At 44.4% G+C, this 26,527-nt stretch overlaps 1 protein-coding gene across 2 annotated transcripts in view; it reads right to left on the bottom strand.

Annotated features, from left to right (window-relative positions):
* The window catches only part of SLIT3 (slit guidance ligand 3), a 1,050,869-nt gene that overhangs the window by 141,491 nt on the left and 882,851 nt on the right, over positions 1 to 26,527 (bottom strand). The gene's annotated exons all lie outside the window — the stretch shown is intronic.

Genomic DNA, 26,527 nt, shown 5'->3' with positions numbered 1-26,527 from the left:
ACTCTGCAGGTAAACAGCGTAAAAACCTTGTGCAGCCAGCTGACCCAAAGTGCAGCTACACAGAGAAAACGTGAAAGTGTGAAAATGTGAGTTTTAATCTTGGTATACACATGTAGCAGGCAGCTGTCTCTCATAGTGGCGGGGCGTTATTATGTCCGCACTCCCAGTATACTGGGTTGTGATGTAATCACTCCCCTGCACTGCCCTGGTGACTCGGAGAGAGCCGTTACACAGTGATGAATGGAAAACACACATTGTCTAAGTCTTTGAATCATCAAGGCTTCCGGGACAAACCTCTGTATCTATCAGTTCCTATACTGCTTCTGACTCCTCCACCTGTGCCCTCAACCTCTTCCTTAATCTGACACGCGTTCCAACAGTGCAGATAAAATCCCCCCCATCTCCGTACTGTGCAGTCATGGCTCACCGCAATCAGGGAGTGCTCAAATTAATATGCTTTAGAGATCGCAGTCACACAGCTCAAGAGATGTGGACAGCTGTCGAGGGCGAGTTAGAGCAATGGCTGTCTCCACTGAACCTGGAGCCAGGGAAGGCCATGTGCGATAACGGTGCAAACCTGGTGGCGGCCCTATGGCGGGGCAACATCCCACACGTACCTTGCATGGCTCACATCCTCAACCTGGTGGTACAGCAATTTCTCCACCACTATCCCAGCCTGAATGCACTGTTGCAGATAGTATGGTCAATTTGTGCTTACTTCTGCCGATCGCACCCCACAGGTCATTGACTTGTATAGCAACAGAGGTCTATCGGCCTACTGGTTAACAGCTTGATTTGCGATGTTCCGACATGATGGAATTCCACTCTGCACATGTTGCAGCGAGTGTGGCAGCAGTGACAAGCCCTGGCACAGCATGTCCTTTTGCATAGCCTGGGCCAGCACAGTATGGACATGGTGCAAATCACGCTTGTGGAGTGGGCACAGATGAAGGACCTCTTCACCCTTCTGCAGTTTTGAAATGGCTACTAAGATCGTTAACAGTGATGATTCCATCATCAGCATCACTATTCCTGTCATCTACATGCTGGCGCACACTTTGAATAGTCTGCATGAGGAGGTGAAAGCAGAGGAGGATTCAGAAGGGATAACAATATCTCAAATTTCCAGACTGTCAACTCACAGGCGTTGCCATGGGAGGGTGGCTTACAGCGATCAAGGGGGCTCATAGTACAAAACAAGCTGTTAGTGAAGGTGCAGGAGCAGAGGAACAAATAGAAGAGGATGAGGTGATGGACACGCTATAGTCAGGAGATGAATAATATAATAATACACTCTCTGTTGTCCTTGGTTGGTGAGAGGGGACGGAGGAAGCAACCTTGGGTGTTAGTCCGCCACCAACATACCATAGACTTGGACCTCATGGAAGTGCGCGACACATGAGCGCCTTATTGGTGCACTATCTTCAACATGATGCCCGTATTCTTAGAGTTAGAAATAGTGCTGACTACTGGGTTGCCGCTCTGTTCCACAGTACAAGAGTAAATTTAGCCAGATGCTTCCCCCTGCAATGGGATGCATGCATGCTAGAATATCGAAGTACACTTGTAGACCATCTTAAAAGTGGTTTTCCACAAGACAGCAGTGAGGCACACAGTGTGAATCCCAGTTGTACCCCGACAACATCAAGGCGCCATCAGAAAAACATTAGCAGCAGCAGTGTAAGTGGCATAAGCAATTTCTGTGAGTAATTTCACACATTTTTTAGACCAGCTCATGTACCGGCAGTATTGAGTACAAGTTTGACACGTTGTGAATGACTGGAGGGGAGGGAGCAGGACTATCTGGAGTTCAATATCATTGCCATCAGGTTTTGACCCTATTGCATTTCGGTCTTCAAAAATGCTAATTATGCAAATTGTCTCTTCAGAGAGGAAGAGGACTAGAATTCTAGTGCCACCTTTTGGAGGTAGCAATCCTAAAAGTCAATGCTGACCCTTTAACGAGCCTAGTATACATGACTTAGGATAAAAACCAAGCCAGAATCTCCATTTGCAGACACTGTGTTTCGGGGTACTGCCCCTCGTCAGTGAAAGTGGGAGATCTGGTTTGGCTGTGAGAGAGGCGTCTGACCGATATCCAAGAAGTATCATTTCTCCTTGCGGAGAATGACATTCTAAGCATGTCGAGGTGAGGAGACTTAAAGCCGCAATGCTCCTCTGGGAAATATGCTAATTATGCAAATTGTCTCTTCAGAGAGGAAGAGGACTAGAACTCTAGTGCCACCTATTGGAGGTAGCAATCCTAAAAGTCAATGTTGACCCTTTAACGAGCCTAGTTACATGACTTAGGATAAAAGCCAAGCCAGAATCTCCATTTGCAGACACTGTGTTTCGGGGTACTGCCCCTCGTCAGAGCAAAGTGGGAGATAACTAGGCTTGTTTAAAGGGTCAACATTGACTTTTATGATTGCTACCTCCAATTGGTGGCACTAGAGTTCTAGTCCTCTTCCTCTCTGAAGTGACAATTTGCATAATTAGCATATTTCCCAGACGAGCATTGCGGCTTTAAGTCTCCTCACCTCGACATGCTTAGCATGTCATTCTCCGCAAGGAGAAATTATACTTCTTGGATATCGGTCAGACGCCTCTCTCACAGCCAAACCAGATCTCCCACTTTGCACTGACGAGGGGCAGTACCCCGAAACACAGTGTCTGCAAATGGAGATTCTGGCTTGGCTTTTATCCTAAGCCATGTAACTAGGCTCGTTAAAGGGTCAACATTGACTTTTAGGATTGCTACCTGCAATAGGTGGCACTAGAGTTCTAGTCCTCTTCCCGTCTGAAGAGACAATTTGCATAATTAGTATATTTCCCAGAGGAGCATTGCGGCTTTAAGTCTCCTCACCTCGACATGCTTAGCATGTCATTCTCCGCAAGGAGAAATGATACTTCTTGGATATCGGTCTTCAAAAATGGAACAGTTGCCTGAGCTTGCCTGTCACGTCTTAGAGATTTTATCATGCTCGGCAGCCAGAGTTCTCTCCGAACATGTCTTCAGCACTGCTGGTGGTGTCTTGAAGGATAAGGGCATCCAGCTGTCTCCTGAAAGTGTAGACTGCCTAACTTTCATCAAAATAAACAAGTCATGGATCTCCAATGACTTTTGCACGACTGGGAAGACTAAACAATGGTGTCCTTTTAAGTGTCATGCATTGATCTCACGTTATTGCAGTCTGTGCCATCATTGTGGTATCTTCTGTGCATGCTGCTCCTACTGATGCTCATGTTACAAACAATTTTTTGTGGGTTACGTGTAGTCGAAGGTGTGTCAGAAGCCTATTATACTGTTTCTACTCTGGAAATTGATGCCACTTTAGTGTGTGACATTTAAATGTAGAGTCTCCAAGTTGGGTCTCCATCTGGTGGTTTGCCTGTGTATGTAGAGCTTCCAGACATGCAGGCCTGCACTTACTTTCGGTCAACAACCTGTGTTACTTTCCTTACATTTTTCTACCAATATTACTGTATGAAACTGATGTTTGCGCCATATGAGTGTGGCTGGAATAAAAAAAAAATTGGAGATGTTGTATGAAGTATCAGGGCTCCCAGCTAAGAAGGTTTACACCGCTTCCTTAACCACCAGGTCCTCATTGAAACTTCAATTCCAAGCTGTAAACGCTAGGCCAGGCCCTGATACCTCATGCATTGCCCATGACTGACTGCTTCTGTGCCATTATAAAAGGTTCTACTGTGGGTCAATTGATCAGTCAACAATCTGTGTTACTTTCCTTACTTTTTTCTACCAATAGTACATTATGAAACTGATGTTTATGCCACCTGAATATGGCTGTAATAAAAAAAAATGGAGGTGTTGCATGAGGTGTCAGGTCTGTCTCCCAGCTAAGAAGGTGTACACTACTCCCTTAACCACTAGGTCTTCATTGAAATTTCAATTCCAAGCTGCAGGTGCTGGGCCAGTCCGTGATACCTTATGAATGGCTGACTGCTGCTGTGCCATTTGCAAGTTTCTACTGTGGGTCAGTTAATGCCACTTTTCATGGTGTTTGCCCATAATTTTAGCTGTTTGGGAAGCTTTCTAAGGTGTTGTGTATATGTTTGGTTTGGCCTCCAATTGAATCTAATTGGGTTCGAGAACATTTGTCTAACTGTCCGGCGAATCGAACTGAATTAAACCTTGAAAGGTTTGCTCATCTCTAGCTATAACACCAGATTGTATTGACATATCAAAAAGATTAACTGTACACATCCAGCAATCACGGTCTGTAATTTACAGACTGACCAAGGGAGGGTCTCCTGACCCCAACTCAACTCTCTCAAGTATGAGTCTGTTGAGTTCGGGTCTGGACACCCAATACCCAGATAGTGAATATAGGATGTGTGAAGCTGGCCTACGACAACCTTTGGAACACCAAATGATAACATATCAGTGAAATAATCTTAACCCTTTCCCACTGCCATACATGTTTTGTTTTTACGCTTCAGTTTTATCCTTTTCTTCATAAGTTTTTTATTTTTCTGATGACAAAACCCATGTAAAGGCTTGCTTTTTTTACTTTTTTGAGTTGTAGTTTTGAACAACGCCATTCACTTTACAATGTAGTGTACTCGAAAATGGGAAACAAATTAAAGTGTGGTGAAAACATAAAAATAAAAAACATAGTAACACTCGTTGTTAGACACCAGTTGTTAGTGACAGGTTGGAGAGATGGGTTAGGGTTGGGATGAAGACTGTGGTGAGGTTTGAAATAAGGTGGGATGGGGGTGAGTCATGTTCACAGGTGGTGAGGTATGACTTGGAGAGTAAGACCACGTTCACACTATCAGTATTTGGTCAATATTTCACATCAGTATCTGTGGTGCACCTGTTTCTATTATAATTTTTCTCTGATTGTTCTTCACCTGGTTTTGGCTTACAAATACTCATGTTAAATACTGACCAAATACTGAGAGTGTGACAGTAGCCTAGAGAGAAAGTTGATTTTCTGTAATGGCGGAGAAGGTGGTTTTGGAGGAGGAGGGTTTGTCTGATGTTGTCAATCTTCATAGTAACATAGTAACATAGTTATTAAGGTTGAAGGGAGACTTTAAGTCCATCTAGTTCAACCCATATCCTATCCTAACTTGCCCTAACATGTTGATCCAGAGGAAGGCAAAAAAAACCCATGTGGCAACAGTAAGCTTCACATTGGGGAAAAAAATTCCTTCCCGACGACAACATACGACAATCAGACTAGCTCCCTGGATCAACACAATATTAAGGAAACTAGTGTATATACCCTGTAATATTATACTTTTCAAGAAAGGCATCCAGTCCCTTCTTAAATTTTAGTAGTGAATCACTCATTACAACATCATATGGCAGAGAGTTCCATAGTCTCACTGCTCTTACAGTAAAGAATCCGCGTCTGTGAGTATGCTTAAACCTTCTTTCCTCCAGACGTAGAGGATGCCCCCTTGTCCCCGTCACAGGTCTAAGAGTGAAAAGATCATTAGAAAGGTCTTTGTATTGTCCCCACATATATTTATACATTGTAATAAGATCACCCCTAAGCCTTCGATTCTCCAAACTAAATAACCCCAAGTGTAATAACCTGTCTTGGTATTGCAGACCCCCTAGTTCCCTAATAACCTTGGTCGCTCTTCTCTGCACCCGCTCCAGTTCAGCTATGTCTTTCTTATACACCGGAGACCAGAACTGTATGCAGTATTCTACGTGTGGTCGCACTAGTGACTTATATAGAGGTAAAATTATGTTCTCCTCATGAGCATCTATGCCTCTTTTAATGCATCCCATTATTTTATTTGCCATTGCAGCAGCTGCTTGACTCTGGCCACTAAATGTGAGTTTGTCGTCCACCCATACACCCAGGTCTTTTTCAGTGACTGTTTTGCCCAGTGTTTTACAATTAAGCACATAATTATACAACTTGTTCGTTCTACCCAAGTGCATGACCTTACATTTATCCCCATTAAAGCTCATTTGCCATTTATCAGCCCAAGCTTCTAGTTTACATAAATCCTCCTGTAATATAAAATTGTCCTCCTCTGTATTAATTACCCTGCAGAGTTTAGTGTCATCTGCAAATATTGAAATTCTACTCTCTATGCCCCCTACAAGGTCATTAATAAATATGTTAAAAAGAAGCGGGCCCAAAACTGACCCCTGTGGTACCCCACTGCTAACCGTGACCCAGTCCGAGTGTGCTCCATTAATAACCACCCTTTGTTTCCTATCCCTGAGCCAGCTCTTAACCCACCTACACATATTATCCCCTATCCCCATTGTTCTCATTTTATGTATCAACCTTTTGTGTGGCACCCTATCAAAAGCTTTTGAAAAGTCCATGTACACCACGTCCACTGCATTCCCTTGGTCCAGTCCGGAACTTACCTCTTCATAAAAGCTTATCAGATTAGTCTGACAGGAACGGTCTCTTGTAAACCCATGTTGATATTGGGTCATAAGATTATTCTTCTCCAGATACTCCAGCATAGTATCTCTTAGAAAACCCTCCAGGATTTTACCCACAGTTGAGGTTAAACTTACTGGCCTATAATTTCCAAGTTCAGTTTTTGTCCCCTTTTTGAATATTGGCACCACATTTGCTATACGCCAGTCCTGTGGTACAGACCCTGTTATTATGGAATCTTTAAAGATTAAAAATAGTGGTCTATCTATGACTGTGCTTAATTCCTGCAGTACTCGGGGGTGTATCCCATCTGGGCCCGGGGATTTGTCAATTTTAGTGATTTGTAGACGTATTTCTTCTGCTTGAAGAATGAGGTAGTCTTCACCTGAGATGAGAGGAGAGGGGGTTACTGGCGACAGAGGAGAGAATTGAAGTGTTGAATAGTTTTTTAAGGTTGTGAAACAGGGAGGATATGAGAGATGAAAAGTATGTTTGTTTTCCTGCAGTACACATGGACTGCTTCAATGCAATGAAGTGATTATTGGAATAGGACCTTTTCTATCTCCGCTCAGCAACTCCGGAAGCCCCCCTCAGTTCTTTAGTCAGGTTCATGTGAATGGTTGCCTGTTGATTGTGCGAGCATTGGCATATGTGAAGGGGCGACCAATTCAAGAACACGTGCTGTTGTGGTGATACATAAAGGGCAGCAGCATCTCGATTGTGTAAGGAACATATGTCTGCCTGCAGAGGAATCTATGTCTGTCTGCAGAAGGGAATCAAAGAGTGAGTGTAGGTTGAGGTATTTGAAATTACTGAGAGGGTGTGCAAGTTTGTGGAGTGGGGTTTGTGGACTTGGAGAGAAAAGGGAAGAGACTATAAATAGGTTGTGGTAAGAAAAAGGGAGAGGTGAGATGGAGAAGTTAGGTAGGGAATAGATGTGCGTGAAGATGAGGTCCAGTGTGTGGACATCTTTGTGAGTGACTGTAGAAGACCACCGAGCAAGGAGGAAGCGAGAGATAGAAGCTTAGAGATATCTGAATGGAAAGTGTAAATACGGATGTTGAAATTACCGATGATGATACTGGTGATGTAAGAGGAAAAGAAATGAAGTAGCCAGGTGGAGAAGTGGTTGAAGAAGGTGGTAGCTGGCCCTAGGGAGTGGTAAATGACAGCCAGTTGGAGGGGGAGTAGATGCGCACATAGTGCACCTCAGAAGAAAGTTGAGTAATGGAGGGTGGCAGAGATATTTGGGAGAAGGAGCAGGTATCTGACGAAAGAAAACCAACTTCTCCGCCATGCTTGCTGCTGGGAGGGGGGGCAAAGATGGAATCTAACATGCAAAAGTGCAGCTGGAGAGGCTGTGTCAGAGAGGGTGAGCTAGGTTTTGGTGACGGCAAGGAAGGAAAGTTTGTTAGTACTGAAAAGATCATGGATGTATGAAAGTTTGTTGCAGACAGAACAAGAGTTCCCTAGAGCTCCTGTTAGAGGGACTGGGGAATAGGGGGCTGGGTGAATGGGTAATGGGTATATGGTTAGAAATGTTGTGGAAATGTGTGACAGATTGTGGATGGGAGATAGAAGTGACAGTGGGGATGTGGTGAGGAGGACCAGGATTGACAGAAAGATTGCCAGCGGTGAGGAAGAGCTGAGAAAGTGTTAGTAGGTGGGAGCAGGAGAGGGCATGAGATGGCTGTCTGCAATTGGAGACAGTGGATTGTATGTTGAACAGATCTGAGGAGGAGGTTAGATGGATTGGAAGGATGGAGTGAGAGATCACCAGTTCCTTACTAGGTGTCAGGATTAAGGGTGTTAGTAGTAAGTGGAGAGATATAGGGTTGAGAGTGAAAACAAGCAGAAATATCGTTTACTGTGACTAAGTATAAAGTTACCTTCAGTTCCCTTCTGGTTCAATTCTGGTCTAAATCAGTCCAACACACTTACAGTAGGGAAAATAAGTATTTGATCCCTTGCTGATTTTATAAGTTTGCCCACGGACAAAGACATGAACAGTCTATAATTTTAAGTGTAGGTTAATCTTAACATTGAAAGACAGAATATCAAAAATCAAAACCAGAAAATCTCATTGTATAAATTATATAAATTTATTTGCATTTTGCATTGAGAAATAAGTATTTGATCCCCTACCAACTGTTAAGAGTTCTTGCTCCTACAGATAGACGCACCTAATCAACTCTTTACCTGCATTAAGGACAACTATCTTACATAGTCACCTTTATAAAGACTCCTGTCCACAGACTCAACTAATAAGTCAAACTCTAACGTCTACAACATGTGCAAGACCAAAGCGCTTTATAAGGATGTCAGGGACAAGATCACAGACTTGCACAAAGCTGGAATGGGCTACAAAACCATAAGGAGACAACTGTTGGGGCAATAGCAAGAAAATGGAAGAACTACAAAATGACTGTCAATCGACATCGACCTGGGGCACCATGCAAAATCTCACCTCGTGGGGTATCCTTAATCATAAGGAAGTTGAGAGATCAGTCTACAACTACATGGGAGAACTTGTTAATTATCTCAAGGCATCTGGGACCACAGTCACCAAGAAAACCATTGGTAATACATTATGCCGTAAAGGATTAAAATCCTGCAGTGCCCGCAAGGTCCCCCTGCTCAAGAAGGCACATGTGCAAGCCTGTCTGAAGATTGGCAATGAACACCTGGATGATTCTGTGAGTAATAGGTAGAAGGTGCTATGGTCAGATGAGACAAAAATTGAGCTCTTTGGCATTAACTCAACTCGCCGTGTTTGGAGGAAGAGAAATGCTGCATATGACCCAAAGAATACCATCCCCACTGTCAAGCATGGAGGTAGAAACATTATGTTTTGGGTGTGCTTCTCTGCTAAGTGCACAGGAATACTTCACCGCATGAATAGGAGAATGTATGGAGCCATGTTCCGTAAAATCCTTAGTGACAACCTCCTTCTCTCCATCAGGACATTAAAATGGGTCTTGGCTGGGTCTTACAGCAAGACCCATACAGCCAATGAAACAAAGGAGTGGCTCAAAAAGAAGCACAATAAGGTCATGGAGTGGCCTAGCTAGTCTTCAAACTTTAATCCCACAGAAAACTTTTGGAGGGAGTTGAAGCTCCGAGTTGCCAAGCAACAGTCTCAAAATCTTAATGATTTAGAGATGATCTGCAAAGAGAAGTGGACCAAAATTCCTCCTTACATGTGCACAAACCTCTTCCTCAACTACAAAAAAAGTCTAACTGCTGTGCTTGCCTACAAGGGTTATGCCACAAAGTAATAAGTCTTGTTTGCCAGAGGGATCAATAACTTATTTCTCACTGCAAAATGCAAATAAATTTATATAATTTATACAATGTGATTTTCTGCACTTTATTTTTGATATTCAATCTGTCAATGTTAAAATTAACCTGCCCTTAAAATTATAGACTGTTCATGTCTTTGTCAGTGGGCAAACTTACAAAATCAGCAAGGTATCAAATACTTATTTGCCCCACTGTAAACCCATAATCACCACTGACTCTACACCTTTGAGTCAGTGGTATTTTATTAATGTCATCCGAGGGATACATCTACAGCTAGGGGCCATGCATTCAGGGATTACTCCCCTGCGTAGATTTCCACTAACTCAATGTGATCACGGTCCAGGATCCTTATCCTCTACCTCTCAACTAGGACCTCTTAACCAGATTGTAGGAGCAAAATGGTTTACTAAACTGGATATCAGGGTGGTGTATAATCTCATTCATATTAAGGAGGGGGATGAGTGGAAAACAGCCTTCAATATACCTTAGTAACACTATGAAAACCTTGTCATGCTATTTGGATTGACTAATGCTCCTGCAGTCTTTCAGCATTTTGTAAATTACATTTTTAGTCATCTGGCAGGTATATTTGTTGTGATCTATCTTGATGACACATTAATTTATATACCTGATCTTGAGTCACATCGGGCATATGTCAGGCAGATCTTACAGATACTCAGACAATAAATTATTTGTCAAACCAGAGAAACATATGTTCTCAGCTCAAGAGATCCCTTTTCTGTCATTTCTTATTGTCCACCGGTTTTTGCATGGATCCAGCTAATGTCCTGGTGGTACTGAAGTGTGTTCGTCCTGAGGACTTAAAAGCTTTACAAGGGTTTTTAGGTTTCGCCAACTACTACCGTAAATCAATAAAAACTTTTCAGTAGTGGTCAATCCTCTGACAGATATGACCAGGATAGGGACTTTTCTCAATGGTCCAGTCCGGCCAGGCATTTGATACCTTGAAAAAGTGTTTTGCATCTTTACAGCCTGACGTATCTCAAACATTTATTGTAGAAGTTGATGTGTTTGAAGTAGGGGTGCGGGTTGTATTGTCGCAGGGTGCATCTTCTGGTAAATAGCATTAGTGTGCATAATTTTCTAAGAACCTGTTTTTCGCTGAGAAAAACTAGGTTGTTGGTAACAGGGAACTCTTTGCAATTAAGTGAAGAGTGGCATCATTTTCTAGAGGGGGCAGTTCATTAGGTCATGTTAATCACAGATCATAAAAATCTTTTATATTTAGAATCGGTGAAACGTCTAACACCTAGACAGGCAAGGTGGTCACTGTTCTTCACCATATTTAACTTTTTTGTGACATATAAGCAGGGAAATAGGAGCATTAAGGCGGATGCCTTATTTGGTTGATTTCCTAGGGGTGGAGATAATTGTGAACCATTTCCTATACTACAGAAAGGGATGGCTATTGTGCAAATATGCACTGATCTTGAGAAGGAGGCTGTAGAGGCTCAGGGGGACACCCCTGCTGCCTGTCCATTAGGTAAACTGTTCGCACTTGTGAATCTACTTCTAAATGTTATAAGTGAACATTATGATTTGGTCTTGGTGTAGGAGGAGATCCCGCTGTGTATCCGAGCCGGAACCAAGGGGGACATCACCAAGGTTCCTAGGGAGACTGTTTCCGGGGGACACAATTGGGGACAGACCACAGAGACTACTAGAAAGGCTGGGGGAGGAGGTACTATAAAAGGGGATGAGGACGCCAACAGGAGACAGTCGACACAGCAGGAGAGGAGAAGCGAGGAAGCTAGAGGGCGCCAGAGAGCCAGAGCGAGAGCCAGAACCAGAGCAAGGAGAGCAGAGCAGTGACGGCGGCTCCTCCACTCGTGCTGCCACCCGGGCAGACAGTAGTGGCCTTACCTATCCGGGCCCCGATGCCCCTGGAGGGAGTGGAGATGCAGGTGGAGCCGTGCCTCTCTGAGCACCTACCCTCTGGAGTCCTGGTGGCCTGCACCCTAGCCACTGTGCGGAAAGGGACCATCCTGGTGCGCTGCGTCAACCTAGAAGACCAAGATATCGTCCTGAAGCCACGAGCCGAAATGGCAAAGCTGGTGAGACCTTTGGAAGAGGTGCTTCCAACCCCTGAGTTCCAACTGAAAGTGCAGGCAGAGGACCATCTCTTGGTGGAATTGTTCAGGATTGAAATTTTTGGTGTTTTTCTATTCCTCTCATCAGCCCAAACAAGACTCTAAAAGGAGTCTTGGGCGGTGTCTTGGGTGGTGTCTATCCAGTCTCTTCAGACCACCGGGACCTCAACCAAAGAAAAGGGCTGAGCCATCCTGGAGAGAATGCGAGCAGAACTCTTTGGCCTTACCCCGGCCCAAATCTTCCAGGTAGAAACGCTTTTGGGCCAGTACCAGGAGGTATTCGCCAACCATGAGGATGATTTTGGATGTACCACAGCCTTCATGCATGGCATCCCTACTGCAGGAACAGCTCCCATCAGGGAACAATTACGACAGATTCCCACGCAACTATATCAGGAGGCAAAAACATTACTTGGCCAAATGCTATGGAAAGGAGTTATCCGAGAAAGCCAGAGTCCCTGGGCGGCCCCCATCGTGTTGGTCCGCAAGAAAGATGGCACCTTGCGGTTCTGTGTGGACTATCGAAAATTGATCGCTTGTACCATCAAAGACTCGTACCCGCTGCCTTGGATAGAGGAGTCCCTATCCGCCCTGGGGAAGGCGACATACTTCTCGACTTTAGATCTGACCCACTTGTACTGGCAGGTGCCAATGTCAGAGGAAGACCATGCCAAGACCGTGTTCATTCTCCCCATGGGACTGTTTGAATTTAATTGTATGCCGTTTGGGCTGGCCAACGCCCCCGGGACCTTCCAACAGCTGAAGGAGCGGTGTCTGGGAGATCTCAACTTCAAGGCCACATTGATATACCTGGACGGCATCATCATCTATGTCGCCACATTTGAGGGCCACCTGTGGCGGTTGGGGCAGGTGCTCGGGTGGCTGCAGAAGTACGGGTTGAAGGTAAAGACCCAGAAATGCCACTTGTTTCGAACACAGATCGAATACCTGGGGCATACTGTCTCCGTCAAAGGCGTTAGACCGTCCATGGAAAAGGTCTCCGTGATCCAAGGGTGGCCTACTCCCGAGACGGTAAAAGATGTCCGAGCCTTCCTGGGGTTGGCCAGATATTACCGTCGCTTCGTAAAGAACTTTGCAAGTCGAGCCCGAGCCTTGCAAGATCTGCTGAAGGGGGCCCCTGCCGGAGCGAATGGATGGAAGATTCAGTGGCGAGAACCGCAGGAAGAGGCCTTCTGAGATCTCAAAGCCGCACTCTCAGAAGCCCCGGTGCTAGCTTATGCGGATTTCTCGCAGCCGTTCATACTGCACACTGACGGGAGCCTACACGGGCTAGGAGCTGTATTGTCACAAGTCCAAGACGGCTGGGAAAGAGTGATCGCTTACAGCAGTCGATCACTCTACGACTCCGAACGTAATCCCGACAATTACAGCTCCTTTAAGCTCGAGCTCCTCGAGTAGTGTGGGCCATGGCGGAGCGGTTCGCAGAGTACCTGGTGGGCTCCGAGGTGGTGGTACGAACCGACAACAATCCGCTGGCCCACCTCGAAAATGCCAAATTAGGGGCCCTGGAGCAACGATGAGTGGCCCGGATGGCCAAGTTCAAGTACAAGATCATCTATAAAAGGGAGCAGAGAATGTACATGCTGACGCCCTCTCCAGGATTCGACGTGCAACCCTAGGGCACAGTCAAGATGACGAACTGGAAGGAGAAGAGACGCCGTTCGCTCTGACCCCCGCTGGACTCACTGCCACGACCCGAGAACAATCCCACAAAGGACTCACTAGAGACATGCTAGAACAATCCCAGGACAAGTGGATCCAGCAGCAACAAGAAGATTGAGAGATTGGAGCCCTGCGCCAATGGGTGGCCACCGGCAAAATACCTAACGACACTCAGAGACAAACTTTGACTCAGGACACTTTGTTAATGCTACGCCAATGGGAGAAATTGGTAATCAAAGGAGGATTATTGTACCGCAAGGCGGTATCGCGGACAACATCAGCAATAGCTTGGCAAGTAGTCGTACCAGGAGCCCAACTTAGGCTAGTTTCAGACTAGCGTTTTTTGCCAGCAGCGCACGCCGCTGCTAGAGCTTAGCAGCGGCGTGCGCTGCTAGCAAAAGACGCTAGTCTGAAACTAGCCTAAAGCGGGCTCCTGGCACCCTCCGGTCATCTCCGCCTAGTATCGCACACGGCTGCATGCGATCTGCACACCCTATCTTTAGCATAGGGTGCGCAGACCGTGCGCTAGTAGAATTTTGTGTGCGCTGCGCCCTTTTGACGGTGCTCTGAGCGCACAAAAATGCAACATGGTGCGTTCGGCGCGCACCGTCAAAAGGGCGCAGCGCATGCAAAATTGTACTAGCGCACTGTCTGCGCACCCTATGCTAAAGATAGGGTGTGCAGATCGCATGCAGCCGTGTGCGATACTAGGCGGAGATGACCGGAGGGGGCGGGGCTTAGCGGCGGCGTGCGCTGCTGGCAAAAAACGCTAGTCTGAAACTAGCCTTAATGAACTATCTCGAGAGGCCCATGAAAAAGGGGCTCATTTTGGGGCTCAAAAGACTTTTAAGTGGTTACAACAAATAGCTTAACCATCCTTGCTTGCAGACCGTAGTGGAAGAAGCTTGCCGTGTGTGCCGCCTATGCGAGCTAACTAAACCACCCGCACAACGGACCCCAGTACAGACCATAGTAACGTCAGCACCCCTCGAACTCTTGATGATTGACTATTTGACCATTGGCCCCGCACACCAGGGGCATGAACATTGTCTCGTCATGGTGGACCATTTCACCAAATTCACCGTGGTAACCCCTACTCGAGATCAAACTGCGGAGTTGGCCGCCTACGCGATTTGTAAAAACTTTATCCAAGTGTACGGCTGCCCCCAACGGATACATTCAGATCAGGGTGCGTGCTTCCTGAGAAAAGTCATGGAAGAACTACACCATCTGTATGGTATTGATAAATCCCGGACCACTCCGTACCACCCACAAGGGAATGGGGCCTGCGACTGATTTAATCAGACGCTAATCCAAATGTTACGCACCCTGGAGAGCAACCGGAAGGCCCGCTGGCCTGAGTACATCCCTGAACTGGTGTGGGTTTATAACAACCATAATCGGGTACACCGAGTCACTGGTTACACCCCTTACTCGCTGCTATTTGGCCAGGAAGGAAAGGGGATCACGGAGGTGGAATTAAATCCGGAATAGCAACAACTGTGGACAGGGGTCTTGTTGTGGGTCTGGAACCACCGGCATTGGCTACAAACCCTGCACCGAATCATCCACACAAAACTCCAGGACCTGGAACATCCAGGGGGGACTCTGCCTCAACCCATCGACCTCCGGGCTGGGGAATGGGTACTCATACGAGATCAGCACCCTCAGAACAAGCTGGAACCCCGCTGGGAAGAGAGTCCATATCGAGTTTTGCGCCGAGTAAGCCCTGACGGGCCAGTGTACGAAATACAACCTGAGAAAGACAGGGATCTCCCTACCCGTACCGTGCACCATAATATGTTACGGCCCTGTACTTCCACCGACCCCACACGACCCGAGACCACGCCTCAGGTCCCAGAACCTCTGCCAGCAGTATGGGATGAGGACGACGAGGAAGACCACCCAGCAGTACAAACGGACACTTCAAGGAATAATATCCCAGCGTACCCAGTGGACCGACCAGACCCAACTGACCCGCCACCTTCCACCACCCCAGAAGACTCCACCACAGTCGAACCAACAGCTGGCAAACCCCCTGAACGCTACGAACAGGATCAGTTCATATGGCAAAGGAAACTTTCGTCTCGAGACACCGACCTAGGCCTCCCCAAGCCCTCGCCGAAGGACTGGTGAGCATACAGGATGGGGGAGTGTAGGAGGAGGAGTCCCCGCTGTGTATCCAGGCCGGAACCAAGAGGGCCGTCTCCAAGGTTCCTAGGGAGACTGCTTCCGAGGGACACAATTGGGGGACAGACCGCAGAGACTTCTAGAAAGGTTGGGGGAGGAGCTACTATAAAAGGGGCTGAGGATGCCAGCAGGAGTCAGTCGACGCAGCAGGAGAGGAGAAGCGAGGAAGCTAGAGGGCGCCAGAGAGCCAGAGTGCGAGCCAGAACCAGAGCAAGGAGAGCAGAGCAGCGACAGGAGAGACTGAAGGGAGACTCACCACTAACAGAAGGGAGATGGCACCGAGCCGTCCAACGGAGACACCGCCCCGCGGGTGTGGCCTGTCCGCGGCCACCACCGCCCGACTCCACCCCACGGCTGCAGCCCGCCCGCGGCAGATGACGCCCGACCCCAGCCCGCGGCCGCCGCCGCTCCACTCCAGCCCGCAGTTGTGGCCTGTCTGCTGCCGCCAGAGGCCCCCACAGCTCGGCTCCAGCCCGCGGTTGCTGCCTACACTCTCCGGACCCTGGGCAACGCCGTCCCACCTCCACCGGGTGGTGCGACGCAGAGGAACTCTTCAGAGGCCTGCTGTGCCCCCACTTCGCCGGGGCGTAGGAACACCTGAAGTCTTCGCCAAATCGTCGTCGGCTGGGCTCAGCGGCTGATATGCCGAAGCATCATCAAAAGTGACACGTAGGAAACATTCTAGACCTGTAGTTGGCCATACCACAGCCCTATAGTGACCGGTCTTTGCCGGGTTAGTCGTGTTTGTGTTACCAGTGTATTCTTGTTGATCCCTGCGAGGATAACTGCTGCTAACTTGTTTGGTTGCTTGAGATAGCCCCTATAGGCATATATATATATATAAAAGTTACATCTTAAAGTTCCTCCCGTCTCCCGCCTCGTCACTGCATCCTGCGTACCTGCAATTACATTAGCAGTACATCCTGGTAGTAAAGCCAACACAGATCTCCTTACTAAGTGTTTTTAGTGGTGTGAGGCACACCAGGATGTTCGGGTGTATAGAGCTGTCAACACTGTTTGTGCACATTCTAAGACCCCCTCATACTTGTGGTTCCTAGTAAACCTTGGATTCATCTATCATTAGATTTCAACACTGATCTACCCATGTCAGCAGGTAACACAGTAATTTTGGTGGTGGTGGACAGATTCAGCAAGATGTCACATTTCAATGCACTACCTGCTTTACCCAATGCAAAGACCATGGTGCAAAATTTCATGAGAGAGATAGTAAAAATATATAGCATTCCTATCGATATTGTTTATCATCAGTGGGTTCTGATCAGGGGGTGAAATTTATTTCAAAATTTTGGAATCATTTTGCGCTTGTTTGGGGATCCATCTGTTTTCTTCAACCTTTCATCCACAGTTGAATAGACAAACTGAACATGTTATCCCGAACGTTGAGACTTATCTTAGGTGGTTTGTATCTGAGAATCAGGAGGATTGGGTTAATTTTTACCTCTAGCTGAATTTGAGGGGAATAATCGTTGTCATGATTTTACTGCTAAGTCCCTGTTCTTCAGGGCCTACAGGTTTCATCCTCAGTTCTGCTCTTTTAATAGTAATCGGTCTTCAGGAATACCTGAAGAGGAACAGTTTTCATCATCTATTACAATCTGTCTGCCAAGGGGTTTTGAATAATCTGAAGAAGATGGGGTCCAAATATAAGTGTGTTGCTGCTTGGAGACGTTTGGTGGGTCCGAACCTGTGTATTGGTGATTTGGAGTGGTTGTCCTTGAAGAACACTAACTTGATGGTTCCTGCTTGGAAACTGGGATCTAGGTTCATCAGTCCTTAGCATTCTGCTTTGCCTTGCCACCAACCTTTAGGATTCACAATATGTTTCACTGGTCTCCACTCAAAAAATATGTTGCATCCTGTGTACCATCACTACTACCTCCTTTCCTGATCATTGTTGAAGAGAATTTGGAATTTCAGATTGATTCTCGATTGGTTCGTCGGTCGCTTCAGTATCTTGTACACTGGAACTTTTACGGTACTGAAGAGAAGATGTGGGTACCAGCATCTGATGTCCATTGATCAGGTTGTGACGATCTTTTCACGCGGCACACCATGATAGGCCCGGCCCTGAGGATCGGGAGGTCCCTCATGGAAGATGGGTTATGGTCTTGTGTTTACCATGACAGAGAGGAGTCAGAAGACCGCGCTGTCTGATTTCTCGTACTCCTGCACTGATTAGATGCACTTCACCTTCATATTAAACAGTGCAGATTTCTGCTAGTAGTGCAGAAATTAACAGAGGTGATCTGTTTGGCTAAGACTTCCTAGAGGCTTTTGCGATTTGATGCTCTTAAGCTGTTCGGTGTTTGCCACTCCCCTCCGCTATATATACTTGCCTCTGGCATTGGTAGAGTTAGTTGTGCCTGGTCAGGGAGCTGGGGGTGTTAGTTGTTTGTGGAGTCATTTTGGAGTGTTTACTGGTGCATGGTGATTTGTCTGCGTGCATACCCTCATCATCTCCAATTTGGCTTTTCCTCCTTTTTCTTCCTGGTGTTCAATTCTGTGAGTGCATATTTGTATGATTGGTAGCTTCACTTATCCCTGTACGTCTTTCCTTGTTAGTCTGGTTTTGTATATTAATATAGAAAACAATTACCCACTTCACTGGATGGGGGAGGGGACAGATAGCGGTTGATTCAAGAGCACAGTAAGGCACATGGCCCCGAAGTCTTCACCATCAGAAGTAACCTGGAGAGCAGGGATAGTTATGGTGCCCCTAGCTTTAGGGATAGAGAAAGAGCACCAAGCCCTGGGATAACTTGCTACTGTGCCGAGACATGTTCTTTATCTATATTGCCATGCAGACTGCATACAAAAGCTTATTGCAAAGTAACATAACAAAACCAACAGTTTAAATCAGATGCCCACTGGCAAATGTTTGGGGATGTAACTCAAATTACAGTGCTGGCACATGCATTTGAGTAAGGCTTTGTGCCAAAGAAATTTTTAGCAGTTTGGGGCAGCTTCTGTTTGTTGGTTCTCTGTGGAACATGCTGGCCAGCAAGAGCAAGCTGTATATAGTGAATTGTTTAGGCTTAAAACACACTTAAGTCATTTTTCTGGACAGCTATATTATAGAAGACCCTACAGGGGCCAATATAAGCTGCATGAGATAAGTCAAAGAATTAGAAGTAGATGGATCTACAACCAATCATCACATGTTATTGGAACAATGCGAATTTCAATGCTCAGATGTGTCCTGGGGTCTGCAAATCATTCACTGTAGGAGATGAATAGGATGAAGTTTCAAAGACTGAGACTTACTCCAGATGTTGTTTAGTTGTGTCTAAAATTAAATTATCGATTTCTGGTACACGTTTTGTAAAGTATTTGTCACTGTTCCCTTCCTACAGTGTATGTACCTTCCCACACACTGGACTCAACATACTTAAGTAACAAAAGTATATAAATCATTTTGAACTATATAGCGCCAACATATTCCACAGCACTTTACAATTAAGTGGTGACATATACAGACAATAAATTCAATACAATGTAGGGCAGTTTAAACAGTTACATTAGTAATGAGGGGCCTGCTCGCAAGTTTACAATCTACAAATGCATCCAGCATAATCAGATTATGTGGTTAACACTGCAGCCTTGCAGCGCTGGGGTCCTGGGTTCAACTCCCACCAAGTACAACATCTGCAAGGAGTTTGTATGTCCTCTCTGTGTTTGTGTGGGTTTCCTCCAACACTGCAAAGAAATAATGAAAGAGAATCTAGATTCTGAGCCTCAATGGGGAAAGTGCTGATAATGTCTGTAAAGCGCTGTAGAATTAATGGCGCTATATAAGTGAATAAAGTAAATAAATAATGTTACAATAAGGTTTTTTTATTGTTTTAAAATTATTTAAGCTTAACTTACACCTAGGGAAAAGTCTATGTACAAGAAATACACACAAAAAATATATATGTATCTAATATTTCCGTTTTACATGGTGTAATGTAGCGGTGTTCACACGGTATGATAGAGAGACAGTGACCCAAAAGAGTGAGGCAAACATCCCAGGGTCCTTGCTTTTAGCAAATTCACATGATACAGCTCCAGATTTCTCTTCCCGGGCTGGTATACTCTGTAATTCACCTCCCCAATCTTTTCCCGGAGTTCATATGGCCCTTACCACTTGGCCATGAGCGTACTTTCTGCTGTGGGCACTAAGACCAATATCCGATTTTCTTTTTTAAAGGACCTGACTGTGTCCTTTCTATTAAACGCTCGTCTCTGCGCTGCATGGGCATCCATTAGCTGTTCTTTCACTATAGGCATGACTGCCGTGTTCCGGTCCTACATACTAGCCATGTGCTCGATAGAGCTTTTATACAGAGTAGGCTCCTGCTCCCATGTCTGTTTCGCTATGTCCAGCAGCCCCTAGGATGCCCGCAGTATAATAGCTCAAAGGGTGAGAATCCCATTGAAGTCTGCGATACCTTGCGGACTGCAAACATTAATTAGGGCAATAACATGTCCCAATCCGTCACATACTTGCAGACCACTTTTTTAGCATGGATTTAAGGGTTCTGTTAAATCTTTCAAAAAGTTTTGAGAAGGACACAAATTTTGTTTTTCACAGTTGCATTTTTTTTTAACTCTAGATTGTTGTGTAGAGTGTTCAGTTGGGTTGCAAATGTAACTCAATGATTTAGTGAATCATGAAGTTCTTAAAAGTTCTAAAAAGTGATAGGTTCAACTGCTGTGAAGACGACTTCAGGTCACCCCAGAAAATCCAGCACATGCCAGGACCACCGTGAAGAGAATTCAACTGAGGGATGAGCTCAACACCAGTGCAGAGCTTGCTCAGGAAAGGCAGCAGGAAGGTGTCAGTACATCTGCACACACAGTGAGGCAAAGACTATTATAGGCTGGCTCAGTGTCAGGAAGGGTAGCAAAGAAGTCACTTCTCTCCAAGAAAACATCAAGGACAGATGGACTTTCTGCAGAAAGAATAAGGATTGGATTGGAGAAGACTTGAGTAAAATTATTTTCTCTGATGAAGTCCCCTTTTAGACTGCTAGGGATAGCTGGAAGAAAGATTGTCTGGAGAAGAAAAGTTGAGTGCTACTATGAGTCATGTCAACAGTAAAGCATCATGAGATGTGTGAAATGGCTTTTCATTCAAAGGAGTGGACTCACAATTTTGCCTAAGAACACTGCCATGAATAATGTATGGGCTCTAAACATCCTCCAAGAGAAACAATCCAGGAGCAATTTAATGATGAACAATCATTTTTCCATTATGGTGGCCAGGAAACTCCCCTGATCTCATTCACATTAAGGGACCGGTGGTCAATCCACGAAAAGAAAAAAAATGGGAAATTGTGCTGTTTAGCTGAACTTGGAATTTTTTTCCCCAACTTTTCAGTACATTACACAATAAAATAGATGATGTAATTCAAATGTAAGTTAAAGGAGTAAAAAAAACTAAAAATGAAAGTGCAAACACAAAAACAAAAAATCGCAAGTTCTAATAAAATAAATGCCATTATGCCAACAAAATATAATTAGTAGCTGAAAATACACATGCATTTTGATGTAACTTTATTCTTCCTTCTGTGCTAGAATTAGGTGCACAAGAAAAAATATATTTATTGGCTAAATAGAAATAAATAAATAAATAAATTATATATTTAAAAACATATATAGATATATATATATATATATATATACACACACACATATATATATATATATATATATATATTATATGTTTTTACTCATTTTAATTTCTTTGCAGGTTTTTAGAGCACAGAGCCTCCTTCTTCAGGCAGGAAAAAACACTTCTCTGGACCTAGATTCTGTATGACAGATTTAAGAGTCGTAAATAAAAGATTATTTTAAGGACGAGAGAGAGAGAGAAAAATGTTGGAATTCTAACGGATAAGGATGTTCAATTTTTTGACAATAAAAATCAATATATCACTTGGATTTCTGACTCACTGCATGGACACAACTCACAAGACTGTGGAGACCTGTGTGTTGTCCTAAGCAATGCCTTCACCCCCCCTTCCCACCAATCCCGCAAAGAATACACAGTCAGACCTAGATGGGTTGAACAGGTCGGTCACAGTTTATTAATTACCTAAGCAGAGAAGGGCAATTACATTTCGTAATGGGCGGCTCGTGGCTGAGATCCTATCCGCGATCAACAGGTGATTTGGCCAACGAACGGTCACGAACCTTTGCCCTCCTCTACTTCTTCCACTGTGACTTAATATTGTTAACAAAGATTAGTTATATATACATTTTTTTTTAATTAAAATAAAACATCGTATACACATATATACATTTCTCCGCAGCAGTTAGTGTGGCAATTTACCCCCATTGAAGTATGTAAGGGAGGTAGGGAGGGTGGGACAAAAGCTTCCAAGTGAGTAACCGCCGGAGGGAAAAGAAGTTCTGTCCTGGGTACCTGGATTTAACCCCTGTAGGTGTGGCCATAGATGCCTTCCCCTTTAGGGACCATTGGACAGTAGGGCATCCCAATTAGTACATCACCGTCGGGAGTGGTGTGGGGGGGGTGAATTGGGCACTGTCAGTATTGTATTAGCTTTTGTCCATGGTGTTCCAGTCAGAGGCACCTTCCTTAAGCAGTACTGTGCCTGCCACTACAACAGAAAGACTCCAGGTAACTAAGGGAACATTCCTACCACCTCCCGATTTGTAACAAAAACCCTAATGCTATTTCCTTGGCTTATCTTTAGGAGGCATCACCCATTCCACCACATGAACAAATGTCCTGGTGTAATATCTCTTAAATGTTGTGTTCTTGTCTTATTCATTTACAAACCTGCCTGAAGACGGAGGCCCTGTGCTGTGAAAGCTTGCAAATCTATATATTTTTCCTTAGCCAATAAAGGTATCACTCCGAGAATACTTTTACTGTTATCATATTTGGGCATAAAAGAATTAGGTGCATACATTCTACAGTACATCGGTAACCTGTAGGTGGCCCTGTAACCCTTCATTATGCTGAGGTCTTATGTCAAGGAGAATTGCTTTAGATATGCATTTTTAATTCATATAATCTTTAACATTAAATTTAAAGTAGAATCCCAGTACAAAGAGAACTCAACACAACATGACTATAAAAATATGCACAGTACTTTTGTAAGACCTATCTACCCTCAAAAATTCTCTATGTATTTTCCTGTCTTCACACACATGTACAATCTGGCCATACACAATGTACTACGGTCATCAGTGGGACTAGCCGACCATCTAGTGTGTATTACGCGTTCAGCAGAATCTCTCATGCCTGATGGCTTGTTCTGAAAGGAGATAAGGGTCTGGCAGTGACGATCTGCAGAACCAAGTAGGCATGTGTATGGGGAGACCGGGAAGGGGATTATACAAGATTTTTTGCGACAGAGAAAAATAGATTTTTTTTCTCAGTGTGTTAGCTTTGATTAGCACCCATTTGGCCAATAAGTCAGTTATAAACATCAGGGTGAGAGCCGCTTTTCTTCCATACAAAAAAGAAAATGAATTCTGTGCTTCTCCTAGAATACACGAATGTAAAAGAATACAGCTATATTGTATAATCTAATGACCAAGTGAACACAACATGAGGAAATTGTTCGTCGCCATATTCCTGGTTAATAAAAGGCTCTATAGCTCATACCGAGTACTTCCCACTGAATTCTTCATTTCTGCAACAGGATGTAATAAAGTCCAGAGATCCCATAACGCTATAGGTTAGGTATTTTCTATTTCACTTCATTGATGTACTGCTCTACACAGAATTTCCCCAAACTGACATCAAACAAGTAAAAACAAATGCTCAGAGAGCAGATTTGGGAGCATTTAGAAAGGGCTGGGAATCGCTTCCATATGGGCAGACTTGTGTGGGGCGGCTTGGTGGATAGGAAGCAAGACCTTCTTATTTAATTAACCTGGTTGTTTTAAAGAGCAGCATGGTCCACCTCATATGGTTCCCATTTACATCTGACAACTGTAGTTTCCCTCAAATCCTGGTGGTTATGAATCATGCGCCAATCAAGTTTACAATAAATAGTGTGCATGATGGCCAATAATGTGCACTTGGTCCTCCCAGTGAATTTCAGTAAAGCTGGCACGCAGCATGGATCTTACAGAAGGCTCATATCTGGCAGTACGAACTACAGCACAATTAAAAGTTTTACATGTTTCTAGATATAAAACGCTCATACCTCATTATAGATCATAGATCTGGTCTATTGGGATAGTGGCACTCTCCCAATAGACCAGATTTAGACATATTATTTAAAAAACCTACACCTTTCCCACTTTCTCCAATTCAATGGTGGTATTATAACATTTACGTTAAAAGGTTATCACTATCTTACACATATATATATATATATTAGATGCCCAACCCATTATTCTAGAACAGGGTCCTGTCGCACCGTGCATGTGTACAGTTGTTGCCAAAAGTATGGACACCCCTGCAATTTTGTCAGATAATACTCAGTTTCTTCCTGAAAATTATTGCAAACACAAATTCTTTGTTATTATCTTCATTTAATTTGTCTTAAATGAAAAAACACAAAAAGAATTGTCCTAAAGCCAAATTGGATATAATTCTACACCAAACGTAAAAAAGAGGGTGGACAAAAGTATTGGCACTGTTAGAAAAATCATGTGATGCTTCTCTAATTTGTGTAATTAACTGCACTTGTAACTTACCTGTGGCACCTAACATGTGTTGGCAATAACTAAATCACACTTGCAGCCAGTTGACATGGATTAAAGTTGACTCAACCTCTGTCCTTGTGTGTACCACATTGAGCATCTGAGAAAAGAAAGCAGACCAAAGAACTGTCTGAGGACTTGAGAAACCAAATTGTGAGGAAGCATGAGCAATCTCAAGGCTACAAGTCCATCTCCAAAGACCTGAATGTTCCTGTGTCTACCGTGCGCAGTGTCATCAAGAAGTTTAAAGCCCATGGCACTGTGGCTAACCTCCCTAGATGTGGACGGAAAAGAAAAATTGACAAGAGATTTCAACGAAAGATTGTGCGGATGTTGGATAAAGAACCTCGACTAACATCCAAACAAGTTCAAGCTGCCCTGCAGTCCGAGGGTACAACGGTGTCAACCCGTACTATCCGTCGGCGTCTGAATGAAAAGGGACTGTATGGTAGGAGACCCAGGAAGACCCCACTTCTTACCCCGAGACATAAAAAAGCCAGGCTGGAGTTTGCCAAAACTTACCTGAAAAAGCCTAAAACGTTTTGGAAGAATGTTCTCTGGTCAGATGAAGGCGGAGGTTCCCTGATGTCTTGGGGTTGCTTTGCTGCCTCTGGCACTGGACTGCTTGACCGTGTGCATGGCATTATGAAGTCTGAAGACTACCAACAAATTTTGCAGCATAAAGGCTGAGGGTGCCAATACTTTTGCCTGGCCCATTTTTGGAGTTTTGTGTGAAATGATCAATGTTTTGCTTTTTGCTTCATTCTCTTTTGTGTTTTTTCATTTAAGACAAATTAAATGACGATAATAATACCAAAGAATTTGTGATTGCAATCATTTTCAGGAGGAAACGGAGTATTATCTGACAAAATTGCAGGGGTGTCAATACTTTTGGCCACAACTGTAGTTCTCCGAATTCATTTGTATGACAGTTCGAAAAAAATGCCCACTCTTCTTATGGCTACCACAAATGTGCAACCCTTTATGCCTTGAACACACAAGATTTAATGCTACTATGTTACTATTATTTTTTTTTCTATAACTATCAAAATTATAGTCAGGAACTTAAAGGGAATCTGTCACCAGGATTTTGGTATATAAACTGAAAGCAGCATAATGTATATGACAGAGACAGACCCTAATTCCAACAATGTTACTTAATAGACTGCATGCTGTCACTTTGATACAATCAGTTTTCTCTGCTGCTGATCTAGCACTGCTCAAGAATGCTGAGCTCTGTATAACCCCACCCACACCATTGATTGTCATCTACCCGTGGACACTGCACATTGTCAGCAAGTGCCAATCAGTGGTGGGGGTGGAGTTACACAGAGCTGATGACTACGAGGCACAAAACACCTAGTCCTATAACGATAATCTCCTGCTGATAAAACACTAATTTTATTCAAACAACAATAGACAGCCTAGTAAGTGACACATCAGAGCCTCTACCACTGCTTCCAGAGTCTTGATCAGCTGCAGCACTGACTTCATGTTTAATTACTTTCAAGAGACTGGTTGGTGGACTTGGGGAAGGTGAGTAGAGGTATAGATTTTTGTTTTATAACAAACTACAGCTAAGATAGAACCTTAAAGGGAACCTGTTATGTGAAGAAAACGCTATTAATCTGCAGGTTAACTGTGTTCTGAACCTGCCCAGTGCTCTAACTGAAATTCCCCCTGCCGGGAGAAAATTAACTTTATTCCTCAGAGTAGACTTGGGCCTTCAGTCATAAAGACATGACTTCAATCACTGCTCAATATCAAAAGACAAAGGAGACAGCGTCTCACTGGTCAGTGAAAGAAAGAAGTCACATTTATTCTGCCTTCTGAGGCGATGTTTCGATGTGAAGATCTTTATCTTCGGATCGAAACGTCGCCACAGAAGGCAGAATAAATGTGACTTCTTTCTTTCACTGACGAATGAGACGCTGTCTCCTTTATCTTTTAATATTTACCTTTTTCTGGGATGACTCCCTGGATATAACGTGTGTCACACTCTTGGGTAGTGTTGACCATGGATTTCAATGAGGGGCTGTATATCTATATTGAAGTGATTCAGTCACTGCTCAGTGCATAGTGAGTGGCAGCTAAAATCACGCCCCGGCACTGGCTGACAGTCGGCTTTGCAGTCAGTGCCGGAGCTGTAATTACAGC

This window comes from Dendrobates tinctorius, unplaced genomic scaffold (assembly GCF_039654945.1).
Source record: "Dendrobates tinctorius isolate UK_male_01 unplaced genomic scaffold, ASM3965494v1 ptg000036l, whole genome shotgun sequence".
In the NCBI taxonomy this organism is placed as follows: domain Eukaryota; kingdom Metazoa; phylum Chordata; class Amphibia; order Anura; family Dendrobatidae; genus Dendrobates; species Dendrobates tinctorius.
Note: the sequence above shows the minus strand (reverse complement) of the source record. Positions and strands in the feature narration are given on the sequence as shown.